Source organism: Chinchilla lanigera, unplaced genomic scaffold (genome assembly GCF_000276665.1).
Source record: "Chinchilla lanigera isolate Chin_1 unplaced genomic scaffold, ChiLan1.0 scaffold00007, whole genome shotgun sequence".
Classification (NCBI taxonomy): Eukaryota; Metazoa; Chordata; class Mammalia; order Rodentia; family Chinchillidae; genus Chinchilla; species Chinchilla lanigera.
In genome coordinates this window covers 20,148,443-20,166,352 of record NW_004955408.1, presented here as the reverse complement: position 1 = coordinate 20,166,352, position 17,910 = coordinate 20,148,443, and the positions used below count along the sequence as shown (strand labels likewise).

The following is a 17,910-nucleotide window of genomic DNA, read 5'->3' as shown; positions in this document are numbered from 1 at the left end:
TTTTTCCCAACCATATGAAAATTTAAAAACAATTCCTGATTTATGGCCATACAAAAACAAGCACCAGAGTCAATCTGTCCCACAGGTCACAGTTTGTCAAACCCTATATTATACAAACTGTATCAGCTCTTTTTGTAGTTTCAAGGAAAATATGATTCTCATCTTAAATTCAAAGTAATAAAAGTAGATATTCTTGTGCCAAAAGATAATTATTACTTTTATAATTCTTATAAGGTAACTACTATAGCAAATCTTTCAGATAATGTAAAACATAAAAATAATTTTAAATGTCTTCATATTAAACATCTGATTGAAAATTAATTCTAACTCTGTTCATTCTAATTCCCCCATACACTTATTGTTTAATATCTGAATCAGTCCGCCAGTCCTACTTGTGGCAATTTCTGCATTTATAAAATACGAAAATGTATAATGACCGAATTCCAGCATATATCCATGAAATATAGAAAATTTACTGAGCCAGTTATGGCTTTAAAAAATACATGATCTATCCTCCTAAAGTAAAAGAAACCCTTGTTGCTTTCACTGAACTTATATTTATCAAGCCTATACTGTACTAAGTGTGTGCAAAACAATGTGAAAAAAATCAAGCTCCCTGGCCTTTGTACAAGAATCATCCATCCTTTCTGTGCATTCACAAATAAGAATGAAAGTGTTAAATGAAAAAAATGTCATCATTATTTTGATAAACCTCAGAAGAAATGCAACCACCTTCACTCCAGGATCAATATGACCCCGGTTTTCAAGATCCCAAGTTCTCTGGGGAGTGCTACAAATTGACAGGAGTGCTACAAATTGACAGGACGTCTCTTAGCGCTTGATTTGACATGAGATACAGGGAAAGACACGTAAACCTCGGGGTGGAGAGCCTCATCTCATACAGTTCCATATTGGCCAGACAAGCACCAGGGGCTCAAGGAGGCAGCTACAGCGTCCACAAGTCAATTGCGAATTACTCTTTCTAAATTGGCTCCACAGCTGCGGTTTTCAGGTCCAAATAACTGATTGTGGGGAAAAAATAAAAGCCTGCCTTTTCCCAAAACACACACCTTTTGGCTACCTGCCATCTCAACTCGCAGAGGGCATGCAGATCTAAAACGGGACACTTGTGAAACTCTATCAGAAAAATAGCATATCAAGGGTTTGGCATAGGGGTTGCTGTCAGGCACTCAGAAACATAACTTACTCCAGTTTTGGAGGCCTAGAGAGTGGATCACGGAAATAAATTTGGCTCCAGAAGTGCCTGAAGCATTCAGCCCCAAACAAGCGAGAATCAGGGAAATGGTGCCAAACTTTTCTTTTGTTTATTTTCAAAGGAAACAAAGAATCATAAAAGAAAAAAAAAAAAAGAAAATAGAGATAACTAAGTCTATTGCCTACGGTACTAGCTCCTTTCTGAGAACCTGAAGAAAACTCAAATCTGGCAATAGAGAAGAGTTACAAAACTGAATTTTGTTATCTTTCAGACAGCAGATATTCTGCTTTTATCTAATCAACGTCATGTAGCCAGAGCATTAGGAGATCTGGGAAGGAATGATAAATGTAGATGAAAGCTGATAATTCAGGGTGCAGCAGAAACCAGGACCTAAGGTAACACAGCTGTACAGGCATGATATGTATATATGTATTTCATACATACCTGTGCTTGGAGGGAGAGAGAGAAGAAAATACAAAGTGAACAGTGGAAAAAGATCATCTTGTGCATGCAAATGTTATACATAAACACACACAGATATAGAAAGAGAATAAAAGACAAACCTATCATCTTTTACAGAAAAAGGATTCCCATGTTTTGAATCCTTCCAACGCTTGATTCCTATGAGCCTGGATTATGAGATAATTCCTATATGACTATTTTCCACGGATATGCTGGTGAAATAGTGTCAGCTATTTAATCTGCAGGTTAAATTAGACACCGTTATCACCTGGTAGAAGTTTAAAGCTCTGTAACTGCCTCTACAACACTTCAGGTTTCATGGCAAGTTCACCAGGTTGACATTTACTTATGTGACTGAATTCTAAATAGGGTTTAATGAAATGATTAATTTACTCCTCTCTCTTTCTCTCCATTTCTCTCTCTCTCTCTCCTGTTTCCCCCATGAGTCATGGTTGGCCATCTACAAGAACAAAATATCTAACTGAGGAAAACTGTCTTCCAACCATAGCATCTGTCTCCCTGGCAAGCTCTGCTGACAGTTGGGTCCTGGCTCTGGAGCTGTTCCTTCAAGAAGCTCTGTGGGGCTGAGCTATTAGTGGGCTCTCCTCCTCCTAGGTGCTGCTTCCTACCGAGTCCTCCCAATTGGAAAGATGGGTTTGTATATATTTATCCTTCTGAGAATCTGCTATTGTGCAAATATCTCCAATTGAGACCCCCGTGGGAGGCCGCACATGACACAGGAATACTTGCATTCCTTTTCTTGCAAAATATCCATAAAATAGCTAGGCAGTTCCCAAGGGTCTGCTTCTGGGTATTATGTAAGCAGTCTCCTTCAGAAAAGAAAAGAGATGCTTCAAGACACAGAAATAAAAATGCCCACAGCTCTCTAAGGGAATTTCAAAATAGCAAGTTGCTTAAATACCAAGGAAAGCACCTGGTTCCTCTCAAAATCTACAGATAGCCTGCAAGAGTTTTAAAAGCGGAAGTCAGAGCGGGGAGGGGAGGAAAATTGGAGGAGGGGATGAGGAAAAAGGAGTGACCATGATTTATCTTAGGGAGACTGTGAACCACAAGAAATAAACTAATATGCACAACTGAGCATGTTCTGTGATTTTTGAAATTCTATATAAAAAAGTACTTAGCTAAAGAAATGTTATGTTTTGTTATTGAAAAAGTGCTTAAGGTGGAGAAATATTTTCTAGGCATGATATTCCAGCAATAGCACATCTGTCTTGTTCTAATTCAAGCCTAAAATATTTCTATTGGGCTTTCCCTTTCTTTCTTATAAATTTCTTCCCACATCTACTTTTTTTTTTCCAAACAATGACTCAACCCTTAGACCCCCCGGTGGCTCCTGATTCTTACAAGAATTAGAAAAGATCTCCTGTTATTATTAGATTCCATTTTAGATTGAGCAAAAAGTGGGCAAGATAGGGACGCCTTTATATTTCTTGAGATGCTTTTGAAATTTGCCTCATTCAAAAGCTAGAATAGCACAAAACATCTTCAAACTAGGAAATAAAAAGTCCACTGGACCAATTATTGGTAACCTGCTCATTGGAAGTAAAAATAATTTAAACTTCCCATAAGACCTAAAGGCATTTAAGAGAATCCAAGTAGCTTGGTACATTTAATATTTTCTAAGAATAAACATAGAGAAAAAGATTAAGCCTTCAAAGATCTCACTTATGTAAGTCAGACAACACCGAAAAATACACAGTGGAAGGATTAATCTCAAACAAAATTCAGAAAAGAGGCTTTTGCAGAAAACTGTTCCTCTGGCTAGATCTCCATTGTTTACAATAAAAAGTAGCATTTGGACCCGTTATCTTCTCCATTTTATGGTGTCCCTTGTGCATTGAGGTTGTTAAAGTAACGTAGTAATTATCTTTTATCTATAGCATGATTTATTTATAATATGAAATCCCCCTTTACATTTTTAGAATTATAATAATTGAATGTTTTCCTTAATAGTTAGAAAAAATAACATTGGAATCCGAAATAAATATTTATTTCACCATTTCTCTTCGAGGAATCTCTGAATAATATTCCAATAAAAAACACAGCTACACATATTCTTTTAAACATTTTTTTCCAATTTCAAAGGTCATATTTAAAACTGAACCAACTATGAATATGAATAAGTTGGAGGCCATGCCTAAAGCTAGTGTCTTTTCAAGTAAAAAAGACTTACTAATAGTTCCATTTGTTTTCATTAAAAATCTACTCATTGTATTCACAGCAATCCACATGCCAGTATGTGAGCCTGCTTGGACAAAGCATTTGCTTTGTGTGTATCAGATGCAAAATTTACTTAAATTCCAGATAATTGCAAGTGCATCTGCTAGGCTTTGTCACTGGTCTATATGAACATTTTCACAGTGTATACAAAGAGCAATTATCCAACAACTAAAGAAAAAGAAACAGTCATTTCTGCAAATTATAGCTGGCTCCTTTATCAAGGAGTAAGTTTGTGCAAAAAGAATACAACCCCAACACACTTTTTAAAATAAAATGTATTCACTCACACCACATACATTATCTACACAGAACAAAAAAGGGAGCTTTTTCAACTGTTAAATTACTGGGTCTGAAACAAGGATAACTGCAATTTTGAATAAAACCATCTCAAAAAACATTAAAGTTTTCTTCTGGAAAAGGAAGAAAAATGAAAAAACTCCACAAACACCCGATTTAAGCCAATTGGATGATCGGGTATATGCTCTGATTCTCTATTCATGACAAAATCTTTCAACAATAGTCACTTACCCTATTTATTACCAGTTTTCACTCCCTAATTTGAGACACAAACTCTCAGAATCAAGAACACGAAGGAAAGTCAACAAAGGGAACAGTTGTAAGGAAGGACAAGAAGATTAGAATCTCAATTAAAAGGTAATTCACTCTAGGAATTAAATATTCACTTCTAAGTGTCCTAAGGCGGGCTCTCCCTCAGGTCTAGTTTGGTCAGTCGTTCTCTTCCTTTCTCTCTCACACTTCCTTCCTTTTCACCCTTTCCTTTCCTTTCCTTCCATTCCTGTCTCTTTTTTAACCCCATGCACAATCCCATTTCAGCTGTCACACTCAACACAGCCAGCCTTCCTTCAAAGCCCAATCCAATTTTCAGACTTTTACACCTCAAGCCACCTACATAACATCAACGGCTCTCCTCTTCAAGGTCCTGATAGGGTAGATCTGTTCTTTTTTAACAAATTCTCAAGGCTATCTACAATGATCACAGTGATGTCATTAGAATAGAAAGAAAAATATTGGAGACTAAAAAATTTTTGTCACTTTTGACTCATCTGAAATCTATCAATTCAGTGGCCACTTCCTCTTTCACCTTCATTTAAATATCTTCATTATCATGTTGTAAAATGTATTATGCTACCGGCCAAAGCTATTAGTCAGTAAAAAACCATCTCCGTATTCCTCAACTAGAGAACCATCATTATCATTAATATTTCATGGAACTGCATTAAATGAGACAATATTCAATATTTAACTATCTAATCCTACAGTAATTTATATTAGAAAATACCAACCATGTGAGAATTCAGCCAGTCAGATTATTTTATTGGATGAACTTTTGTCATTATTAATAACACTTCAGTATCTCATATTTTTCAGCACAAAATGTAACATCCAAAGACTGAAAGTGATTTTGTTTCTAATTAATTCTCAAAATCCTTGGAGACAGTGATGGAAGGATAAATATATTAATTTAGAATTGCAGAATTAACGGCTGAGCCTTCAGATGCAAAAGTTTTACTAGAGATGTGGATTACCTGCATGGGTCTCACACTTCGCTAAGTTTACTAATAATTTAGTAAGAGAAAAATGAATGTGTAGTTCAGGGAATCTAAATTATGGGAAAAAAGAAATGCAGTTTTATTCCTTTCAGTGATCACTCTTATTACCAATTTGTAAGTAGATTTATACAATTTATCTGATATGTTATCCTGAACTCGTATTATTAATTTGTTTACAGACAATTACTAGGCCATCCAGATGGCTTTTTTATGTATTTTGTACAAATTGCTCCCACTTCCTTTCAGACCATTTATAAATTTCACACACAGACAAAAGTCAGAAGATCATAGGTATGTTCTATTTAACTTTGAAATGAGCCGAGATCAAATGAGTAGCATTTTAATATGACTTTTGGTGGTAACAAAATAATTCTGCAGATAAAAATATTTGAGATTGGTGTGTGTTAACATCAAAAGCTTTGAGATTAATACTTCGATAATCAGAAGGCCCACCCACTGATTTTAAGTAAGATAGAAACTCTCCTTGCCGTAGATCACTCACTCTGAGTCGCTTGTCATCCATCTCCTAAGATCCTACAGGTCACTTTCTATATTAGGAATAATGCCTCACACTACCATGAACTTACTGTTTATAGGTTTTATTGAGTACCCTCCTCCTTTCTAATATGATGGAATCTCATCATTTATAACCTATAGAATGTCCAAAGCACCAGACTCAGATTCCTAGATTTCATAGTTAAAAAAAAAAAAAAAATCAGTATGGACAGTACATTAAGATCCGATGAAGTCAATTGGGTAAGTGCAGCAACCAAGAACTTTGGGACCCACAGCAGAAGAGGCAAAGTGAGTGTATTCCAGGTCTGGTACAGAGACCTCCATTTCTAAGGTGACTAACAAAAGGGCAAGGCTAGTGCTAGGGATGTAGAAGGCTCCAGCTGAGCATCCTGTATTCAGTGACAGCAGCAAAAAAGCCATCTTTGCTGGTAACGCTGTAATTCTCAACACACTTCTAACCCATTCCTTCTTCACATACATTATCCAGGATTACTCTCTTTATAAGTGAGAACATGGCCTGATCCCCAAGTCAAAAATAATTCAAATTGTACTTTTATTCTGTGTTGGGAAATTCTACAAGTTGATAAAAAATAAATGAAGACATCTTGCAGTATTGCAAGTTGCAAGGAACAGTCTCTTATCATAAACACTTTACATCCTGAAGGAACCCAGTAGCTGTGGATAAATGATCTCCCAAATCCCTACAGATTCGCATACCTAACAGAAAAAGAGCCAGGTGTTCAAGTTCAAACAAGGAATATGTCACCAAATACTCTCTCTCTCTCTTTCTCTCTCTTCCTCTCTCTCTCTCTCTCTCTCTCTCTCTCTCAATTTTCTAAGTCATTGCTTTCTCCAATTCAGATTGACAAGGAACAGAAGATGGAAAAGAAATTTTGATGGTTTAGCTATGATTTGCTGTAAATGAGATATGCACATCTTGAAAATCGCAGTTGAAAAGAGTATTCATCAAGAGGCTGACCTGGCACCCAGAGCAGGGTCAGGACCCACAAGCACTCTTCCTACACCATCCACTTTCAGAACTATTCATGTCGTATTTTAAAGAATATTACCCTTCCCACAAATGACTGATAAAAAGATGAATTTAAGAGCATGAACAAGTTTTGAAAAGCCAATCCTAGAATGTACCTATGGCCAGATGCTTTTAGGATCAGATGGGGAAAAAAATTCCTATAGAGAAAAATTGTTTTAGCCATGGCATTTTGGGAATGCTTGAAAATTTTCTTCCTCTCCAATTCCTATAAATTTTCAAAAACTTCTTCAAAAAGTAAATCGCAAATTGACTCATTGCTTGTGAAAAATGTAAATTGACAGCTTTGGGCCATGGAGTCATTTATCTATTCACTGATTAAATTTGCACAGGCAACAGGCACATCCTAAAACTGTCCAGCATCAGAATCTGTGTTTATTGGGAAACCCAAATGTTAAAAATGATCTGACTGCTCCTGGCAGGGATACACAGCTTAGTACTAGCCCTCTGGCTTTACCGTTTATTTAAACATATCTGTTATCAGCTATCTGAATTAAAAAAATAAAGAAAAGAAAAGAAAGCTGAAGAGTCATTTTCCTGACCTCACCTGAAGCTATGCTTTTCTCAGAGTATGTAAATAGATTAAAACTTCAGAGCAAGGCTATTAAAATACACTCTTACACTCATAAAATAAACAGGAAACCAGCTTCTAAACTTCTGTAATTAAAATATTATCTTATACTTGCACACATACACATGATGTTAATTTTCCTTTTGGACTATAAGCTTTCACTGCATAGACAAAACATACAACGCTCACGCACGCGCACGCACGCACACACACACACACACACACCCTCAAACCATGTATGATTCCGCGTGCACCCCATGGGGGCTTAATAAACACTTATGAATTGACTGACAAGAGAAAAACCAAGAAATGACAACCTTCAGGGTAGCTGTAACACAATTTTAACTTGAAAATTGCCCAGGAATAGACTTCACAATCTATGGGAACATACACAAATCATATAAAAAGAACTGGTGCCCCTCATATACCTAGAGTGGCCTTAGGGAATAGCTTAGTGAAAAATCACTGTTGTAGGAAGGAGAGTTCAGGCTCTCCATCTATTTACTGTTTGGCTTCTGCAGTGAATCCAGCTGCAAGCAACATTTATTCTGTAATAAAAACTTATTATGGAATAACTTTTAAAATAGAATTTAGAATAAATACAAAAATTTGCTTATCTTTAATATTTTCCTGCTAAGGCTACAAGTATAAAACCACATTCCCCTTTCAATTCTCAAGATTCATGTTGCCATTTTAATTTCTCTGTAGCTAAAGGTAATGAAAACATAATCTACAATGTTTAAATTGTTTTTTCCATAGTATCTTCCCCAAATAAATGCTAATTAGCAATAGATCATAATTTACTGAGTGTTTTCTCTAAATCATACATTAATAGTATGTAATTACTGTGAGAATATATTTTATTCAGTTATTTCTTGAAGAAAGCTTTTGAATGTGTCAAGTTTAAAAGCCGTTTGTAGAGGCTGGGGATTTAGCTCCTGGCAAGCATGAGGTCAGGAGTTCGATTCCTGGTACCGGAACCCACCCTCCCCCCAAAAAGCCATTTGTCTTCTTCCCTGATCTTCACACACACTTTCTACCTCAGGGGTTTAAACTGGATAAAACTGTAAAAATTAAGTGGTCCTGCAACTGAAGAATGACAAAAGTAAGATGACACTTCTGCTTGCAATTTGGCCTTAGCACAGGCCCTTGAAAGGGCGGTCACCTCAGTTTCGTCTACTAGGAAGAGCAATTGCTCCCTTCATAAATTTCAAAAATACATGATGAGAGTAAGTAGAGAAAAGCCACACTTAAGATATATCATTTTAAGGTAACAGGAGAAGAAAACTATTTTGGGTCGCAATGAGTAATTTTTGAAATAAAAACGCATAAAACCAGTAATAAAAGTTTGTGTATGTCTTTGTCATCAAAAGCCAAATATAAAATCTATCTCAATTCACTGCCTTAGGAGTTCGCATATACTCATTTGAGTTATTCCTAATGATCGATAAAAAGTTATCAAATACCCCTCTGGACATCATGTGATTCTTCACTCTCACCCTGCCCTATCTCGCCCTCAGCTCCCTTTCACCTTTGCCTTTAATTCCCTGCCAAAGCCTGGACTTAGTCAACCGCTTTGTTGCATGTTTCAGAAAGTTTTGCACTACACACCTGTGAACATCTAAATCATTCTCTCTTTCAGAGTATGTGGAGTTTCTTACATTTCTCACAAAACCCGTAAGGCTTTTATTTATTTATTTATTTTTCTAAGTTTTTTCTGTGTCAAGCCAAACATACCTGACGTGTGTGTGTGTGTGTGTGTGTGTATGTGTGTGTGTATGTGTGTGTGTTTGAGAGAGAGAGAAAGAGAGAGAGAGATCTTTCAGTGTTTTATGTCCTCACCTTGATAGCAATAAGAAGTGATACTTTCTTTGCTCTTTTTTCCTTTTCCTTTTGCGTATTTTCTTGGTAGCCTCTTCCAGACTACACGAAATGAGGACTGATCATTTTCCACACTCCTCCACAGCCCTCTCTACAGCCACGTGTAAGTTCGCCAATGGATAATTAAGCAACAGACACATCCAATAAATACAATAAATAAATTTGACTTTTTCCCTTAGTAATTGGTTTCATCTGACTGAGTTTGTGTGCGGGGATATATAAACAGGATTAGAAAAGAGAAAAATTAGATACCAGGTCACACAAATTGTAGGACCAAAACCACTATGAATCGTTCAGCAATAACCAAGTTATTATTCTTAGGGTTGTAATATAGAGAAGCAGTTAGTGCCATCTCAAGAAATACCAGTGAGGTTAAAAATTAAACTGGTACCATGACCATTACTATAAGAAAATGGTAGCCAAATGCAAAATAAATTTCTCTCTCATCTGCACCATCGCTTCCTCCCCTCTAACTCACTCTGCCCTTTTCAGGCACCTTCGCTGAACTCAAGCCAGGCAGCACTACATGCTGGCTGGGGTTCCCAGCTCCAGCTGTTGTACCACACTAGGCTACTTGAATAGAAATGAGTTAAGGATACTAGAAGGCAGAGAGTGAGTACACAGTTGTCCACAGTTACCACCTAAGCAAATCCTAAAATGAAACAAAATTAAATCACCTTTAGATAGACTCTAGACATAAAGAACAAAGTGCTTTTACTTAAAGCACTCACATCTTTTTCTAATTGCTTTCTTAGATATCATTTTGGTATCAAATTACTCTTGCCATCAAAGCTCTTAGCTTAGCACAGTACCTGTCCGGATTGGGGAGTGTAAAACTGTTTATTGAAAGAAAAAAATAGAATGCTTTCCCGAGGCTAATATTTCCTATGTCTCTTCTAAATAATTTCTACTGAAATCCTTAATATATAACCATCACTCTTTTATTTGAAGTAGCTTAGAAAAATTATCAGGGTTAACATCAGAAAGTGAGTTGCAATGAATTCTCCAGTAATAAATATGATTCTAGCTATGTGATATTTACTGTGTAGATTAGTCATATGTGTGGATAAAGCTATCTTCCTAGTGGTCTAGTTTCATTCTTAGAAATAATTTAAGAAACTAACTTGACTTTTTTCAATATGTACGTTGAAATTTTGAAGTAGCTTTTTAAAAAACAGGCTACCAATATAGCAAGCATCTTACACCATTCTCTGAAATGGTTATTTTACATTAAGGGATGTATTAACCTCTATCAAAATAATTTCTATTCAAGGTTGTACTTCTCCACAAATACTCTTTTCCTTTAATTAAAGTAAGAGCAATGTCCAAATATTGAGTATCAGTTAAGCCTTATGCAATAATAAAAATATTATTTAAGTATAAACCTTTCCCAAAAGAATCCTCTATAGAACTGTCTTCTCTAAAGATTTAGAATGAGTATATTATCATTAAAATAGATTTCATCTTCATGATATGAATTATACTCTTCAGCCTTAGTCTTTGCCTCTTAATAGGTAAATGAAAGCTTGAGGAACATAAATAAGTAAAAGAAATAGCTTGTTCTTTTAAACTAAATGCATGTATACATTCTTATTTTATAGGGTACACAGTTCCCCTTTATATAACTTTAAAATAAGTACTTTACAAAGGTCTCATTAACAGAAATGGGTAATACAAAATTTCTAGTGCTTTAAGACTAAGCATAAACTTACATATGGCTAAATATTTTTGTCTTCAGAGCAATAAAACAGACTCTTAGAAAACCCAGATCCAAACTTTTGTAGACCTGCACCACATTCCAAAATTCATAAATTAGTGCAACAAGAATAAGTGAGCTGAAACACCTGAATTTATATTAATGTTCGAAAACCCTGTGGCAGAGCTGTACTAGAGAGAAGAGAACAAAACTGTTCAGAGCCCATCCTCTCAAAAGATGTACAAGGGAGCAAGCCTCCTCTCTGGGAATTGCAGTCAGGTTCTCAGAAATCTAAAGTTCAAAGAAACCACCTTTCTATGCCCAAACATGCATTGTTAAATTTCCCCAAGATGGATTGGGCCCCTCAGCACCCACCACAAAGACAATGGTATGAGTCACACAGAATTAATCAGGGACGTTCTAAATTGTCCCATCAGAATCAAAGATCAATTTATATTGGCCAGGTAGAAAACCATCCTTCCTAGGAAAAAGAAGTTTCACTTTAACATATTTGCTGCATTATTTTCTTTCCATCTCTCTTCACTAGACTAACGGAGTTCAGACACTTGCTCTGTTTCATGCAGAGCTCAGCTGAAAAGCACATCACTACTTTTTCTCCTTATAATTCTTTCTACCTACAAGGCTCCTAAGTCCACACTTAGGAGAAGTGAACCAATGACAGTATTTCAGCAAAAATGAAGAACTTTATTTGCAAATTATATCTCATTGTTTGCCACTCAGAAATTTTTTTAAAGGAGGCAATATATTAACTTCAACACTGCAATAGTGAATATATTAAATAGACAGGCAGTGAGTAACACGAATTTTAGGGAAAATATTATATACCTCTTTATGAAATATTTTAAAAATATGAGCAGGACCAAATATATCATTCTCCTTTTTCACATTCTTAGCCCAGGTAAAATAATTATGTTAAGTACTGGTTTGTCTTTGTTAGATTAAAAAACAACCTAAGATAATAAAAGAAAGAAAATTGTATGTTATTGGTAGTACATAGTACCAGATCATGTGAGTGTTCATTTATAGGGCAAAACAGAAGCCAGAAGTATAAAGAATACATTGACCAAACTACTATTTCTCTCATCACAAAAGAATAAAAAAATTACTAGTAGTTTCACAAAATTTTAATTGGGGTTTTATCTACCTAGAAAATATCTCAGTGAATGAAATATCACTATATTTCCTTTCACTGAGAACATATTGTAAGACATCCCTCCTCCCCTGGGTGGGGTGGAGGAGATGGCTTGTATTGTTCTCTGAAGGTTGTGAATCTGTTCTGCACAGAGTGGAGTGTTTTTCCTTGTGAATACATCAGGGCTACTAAGAACCAGCAGTTGAAAGCATGGAACTGTTGCTTCACACAAAGTAACAAGACAAAATTGTATGCTTTCCACACAACCTTGTTTGGGGTAGTAAGTAGCTCAACACTAAGTCTTTCTTCTCCAAATCTCACTTTAAGTTTTAGATCTCAGGTAGAGAGGGATACAAAGGCCCTTGGAAATGACCTTGACCATATTTCACCAGAAATCACCTCTCAAAAGCAATCTGAACAAAAGAGAAAACAATGAAACAGCTAGGCACTACAGATTCTCTTTCAAAGCACACCAGTAGTTCAAAGTTCCTTTCATTGACACAATGAAAAAAACAGCAATTAATTTTAAGAAATATTCAGTAGCTCTAGCAAAATCAACACTTCACTCATGCACAGAAACCTCCAATCTTATCAAAATGAAAACAGGAACTGTACAGTATAGGCAAATGTTATTGTGAAATTTCCTGAATCCAGTCTCAGACACTTTCTATGTCTCCTTCTTGCCAAAAAAAAGTTACCTTCTCCCCAGGAGGTGAGAGAGCATGTTTTTGCAAATACTGAAATTCAACAGGAAGACCAATTTACACTAAACTACCTGCTTTACCAATAAGCCTAACAAGATGGCAATATTTTGCTACATTAAACTGAAATCAACACCAGGCACAAAAAAGTCAAAATGAGCTAAGATTTAATAAGAAACTTAATAGTAATATTAACAGTAATGATCCCAGGAAGCTCAAAACTCACAAACACGATATCACATACAGCCATATGAGAATAGAAATTTTGATAATTGAATAGTAATTTAACCTGCCATTATATCCAGAACAGAGATATATTTAATGTTTTAACATAAATTATCAGAGCTTTTCAGAAGTTGCCAGAAAACTAGAAAGAGAAAGTGGGGTGGGCAAAAAAATCAACCAGCCTCAGTAGGAAAAACAACTGCTTAAGTCAATGTACTTTTGGACTTCATATCTAGTGAACATACTCAAATTTAAGATAAACATTTTGATGTTTCATAAATAAATTTATGCTTTAAGTATATTATATAATGATTACAACTCTTGCCCCACGGGCCCTGCAGTGTAAGTCTTGAGCCGGTCACTTAGTGATCCCTTGATGCCCAAGTGTGCAGAGAAGGCTGGAGGATGAATGTAGCTGCTCAGTATGGGGATATTGTTTTCTGGATTTAGTCCTAGAATGAGAGGTCCATGATGCTTTAGATGCCTTGAGTTCTTTGAGTTGGAAGTTTACTACATGAATTAATTTTTCTTTCTTACCCACAGAAACATGTATTTCACTCAAAAACAACTATAGTCTTAATGAATGGAAGTTTGGATTCCCCTACCCTTCATCCAATTTGATCAAAATGGCAAATTCAAGGGTTATGAAAATATTTGAAAATACCAATATTGCCATTTCAAGGGACTCGTGAATAAGGTGAGCTTTCATTCTAATTTAAAAGCCTTATTTTTTTTTTTTTTATCAGAGACTACCACAGAAGAAATAAGCATTAGATCTCAGGAATTCTGTTCATAATGTTCAGGAAGGCTTTTGTCAGTCCAAGGGACCCAGAACAGGTGAATTTGCATGGTGTTTCAGGGTAGATATTCTTTTACATGAAACAAGATCTGACTTGTTAATTCACGGATTATTCTTCAGTCCTGGACAAACTGCTCTGTCCTATGGAGGTCTGCTGCCAACATCAGCTAAGTTTCCATTAAAACAAAGTTTTACAGTATTATCGCAAACCAAACTCTGAACACACAGACAACTTGCTACATTGGGATGTGGCTACTCCATAGCAGAAGCAGGCTTCTTCACATAACAGTATTTTCTCTCTGTTAAATACATGTGCTTCGGAGTTTCCTAAACTGGATATCCTCACCTGAGCTCAGAGCTCTGAGCTCCTCCAGATGACAATAACTGAACTGAGACTGCAACCTGCTCTGTCAGTCTCTCTCCTTACATTTAAACTGCCATATATTCATTCATTTTTCCATGGCTTAATATTTTCAAACTATGAGTCTATTTCTTTCTAAATTGCTGATTTACCTTTACCTACGGGCCCTTTAGTTTTCCTACTGAACTAGAACTAAAACTCAGGAGGCTGGGGGTTGGACAATGAAACATGGCAACCACTCAGAGCCCTCCAAAGAACTTAAATGATATAAATGCCTCAAATCTTAAAGAACTACTATAAATTAATTTTTAAATAATATTTAAAACAGATTATGGCAGTGAGTTATAGAGTATGTTCTGTTTTTAAGAAAAGAGTTAGAGTCCATTTGCATGCATTATGCTGGCTATTTTAAATAATTTTATTCCATGTGGAGGGCAGAAACTGCCCTCCCCCTCCTCAACTGACAAGATTCACTTCAAGAAAGATATGAGAGGGCCAGTTTGAGGTTAGAAATCTCTGTATATCTCACCAATTAGAGTATAACAATACCAGCAATCTCCCTCTTTCTTCATAGCCCTAAATTTATTATTAAGTAAATTTAGCAATAGCTCAGTCACTGGAGAACAGAATAGTAGATTATGCACTAAACCACTTATATGTTTATTATCTTTGCAAGCAATATGAATAGTGGTACCTATTATTTCTTCCTGCAAATCTGCAGCAATGTGATGCAAAACAGCATTTTTAAGAAATTCTCTTTTGGAATGCAAATGATCCTTCCTGCAATTCTGAATATTTTAGCCGGCTTGTGCCATACAGTAGCTCTGGAATCACTGGTATCTGTCATGCTGTCAAAACTGAGTAAAAATGCATTGTAATCCTGGAAAACGATAACCTTAAACATCAATGCAATGTTAAAATGCATCCTAAAAAAAATCCCTATAATTGCGATGAACATTAGAGAGAAACCGGCAGTCCTTCTGCAGGGAAATAACAGTCTGTTCTACCAATCTTTCCCCTCCCCCCTGAAACTCATGCAACTAATGATGACCTCCCGAAGTGCCGAATTTAAATGTTCCAGCATTCATCTGAGGATGAAGGAAGAAAAAAAAAATACATAGAAAACCATGAAACAAGTTGCAAACTGCACAAACGCGAGGAGAGCGAGAAGGAACTGCAGTTGATTCGGGAGCGATTGCAGAATGAAGAGCAACAGAAAGGAAACGAGGGAGAAAGAAAAGGAGAAAAAAGCCTTAAGCATAAAGAGTAAGAAGTGAAAAACATTTACCAGCAGCTCGGTCAGTAGCTTCGCTCCCTGACACCATCTACATAGAGAGATAACTTAGCCTAGAGTCTTCGGTCCCAGCTCGCTTTGGAGCAAAATTCCTTCACTTCGAGGGGGCAACACACACCCTCAGGAAAGAGAGAGAGGGAAAGAAGGGGAAAAAAATAATCCCAAAGACCAAGACAGGGTTTCCTCCTCCTCCCTCTAACCCGCCCCCCGGACTCCCCAAACGGTGCTCGCTTCTGCACAGTTCTGCTGGCTGTGCCGCTGAGCTGCCGCCGCCGCTGCCGTTGTTGCCGCGGCTGCTTCTGCTCCTGCTCCTGCTGCTACTTCGGAAACGATTAGGAGGAGGACGCCCAAGCACGACCTGAGCCTGCGAGCCACCCAGGACCAACGTGCAACCTGCTCTGAAATCAAACCCATAACACACGCACGCACACCCCGCGGCTCCCGCACGAGAGCCCTCGCGCGCACACACGCGCCCGCCCGCGCGCCGCACCGACACACACACGCGCGCACACACATGCACACACGCACGCGCGCGCACACATACAAACACGCACACACACACACATACACACCGAGCGCTGCGCGCCGCCCGCCCGCCCGCCAGCGCTGTCCCTGAATGGGGAGTGCGAGCCAATCCTCGGCCCCCGGAGCGCGCACAGGCCCGGCCGCCGGGGCTGGGTGGTGGCGCTGGGACTGCAGCTGCTGTGGCTGCGGGGTGCGGAGCCAGGGAGGGGCTCGCGGCTGTGAAAGAGGGGCTCTAGGGGCACGTGCACCCCTTTGTCTGCAGAGAAAACCCCAGCCGGGCGTTTCCAAGAGCAGACCCTGAGCGCGCAAAGCCCGGGCTGCGCAGAGTTCAGTTCTGCTCTGGGGTTGTCCCGGGGAGGCTCTGCTCTGCCAAACCCGATGCACCAGGGCTGCACCCGAGTCTCTGCAAACTGGGGAGCACAAACAGCCTGCGTCCTGTGGACGACCCGAGCCTGCCCTGTCTTGCGAGCATGCCCAGTGCACAGCTGGACCTAGACTGCTCCTTCCAGGGTTAGGAAGGCAGAGTGAGGCAGAGGCAAGCAGAGCTGAGGGGAGGCAGAGGTTCCAGAACCTTCCGCAGCTGCAGCCCTGCCTCCCTTTAACTGCCCGTTGCCTTCACCCCAGGGCACGGTAACGGGAGAGCGAGGCTTCCAGCCCTCAGAGAGGAGTTGCTTTTCTTCATTTCACAAGGGGAATCTCAAAAGGAAAGCAATTCCCAGTCCAGGAAAGGCTGATGCGATTTAGGGTAACTGACAAAACACCCAGCAGGGCCTGGCGGTTGTAATAGTAACAGCTACACATAACTTGCTTGCTTACCATGTGCAGGCTCTGTGGTATGTGATGTCCATGAATTCCTTGATTTATATGCTATCCAAGAAGTACAATTAACCCTAGAAGGAAAACGAAGTCCCAGAATACCATACCAACTGTAAACTGATTATAAGCAATGCCCCCTAACCCTAAACTAGCTAAACCCAGCACTGACTCTGAGCTCATGGAGACAGAATGCAGCAGGGACAAGCCCCAGGCACTTGCACAGCAGAAATGCTGGGTGTGCATTTAGGGATAACACCCTCTGGCCTGCAAGCTGTACCTGACACGTCTTCCACAACCTCCAGACCTTGGAAAACCTGCTTACCTCAAACTAGCTAATGTCAAAATAGTAACATTCATGATACTTTTGACTACACTCTGAGTCCTTTGTCTTATTCTGCACACAGACTGCTATGGGAAGTGGTGTTTGTTTCCCCCAAAGCACAGGGACTGAAAAAGGGTGTGGTTTGTCCCAGTACAAAGCTCCTGCTGTTTTGTTTGTTTTTAAATGTGTGACTTCCCTAACTGCATCTGAATAAAGCTGTGAAATGAGGACACAGCAGTTACTCTTAATTTCTTTCAACAAATGCATTCATTTTCCACCAGCACTTGCTTCCTTCAAGGCACTGTCTTAGAGGTGACAGAAGATGACAGATACCATCCTGGTACTCTTTGAGCTGATAGTCTAGCAAGAAGGTGATCGTATGCTTATGATGCTAATGAGGAATACTACAGAGAGCTTGTGAGGAATGAATGCATTTTCCCACTATATTCATCTAGCAAACTCCTATTTATCCTTCACTCCCTGTTTCAGGCTCACTTCTTCAGGGAAGCCAG

General features: G+C 38.3%; 1 protein-coding gene across 7 annotated transcripts in view; it reads right to left on the bottom strand.

The window, feature by feature from the left end:
- Tenm2 (teneurin transmembrane protein 2) overlaps positions 1-16,130 on the bottom strand; it is a 1,190,054-nt gene extending 1,173,924 nt beyond the window's left edge. For all 7 annotated transcript variants that reach the window (XM_005376287.2, XM_005376288.2, XM_005376289.2 and 4 more), the window contains exon 1: positions 15,730-16,130. The gene's annotated coding sequence lies outside the window, so the exon portion shown is untranslated. The remainder of the gene's footprint in view (positions 1-15,729) is intronic.
- Between the last annotated feature and the right edge of the window lie 1,780 nt (positions 16,131-17,910).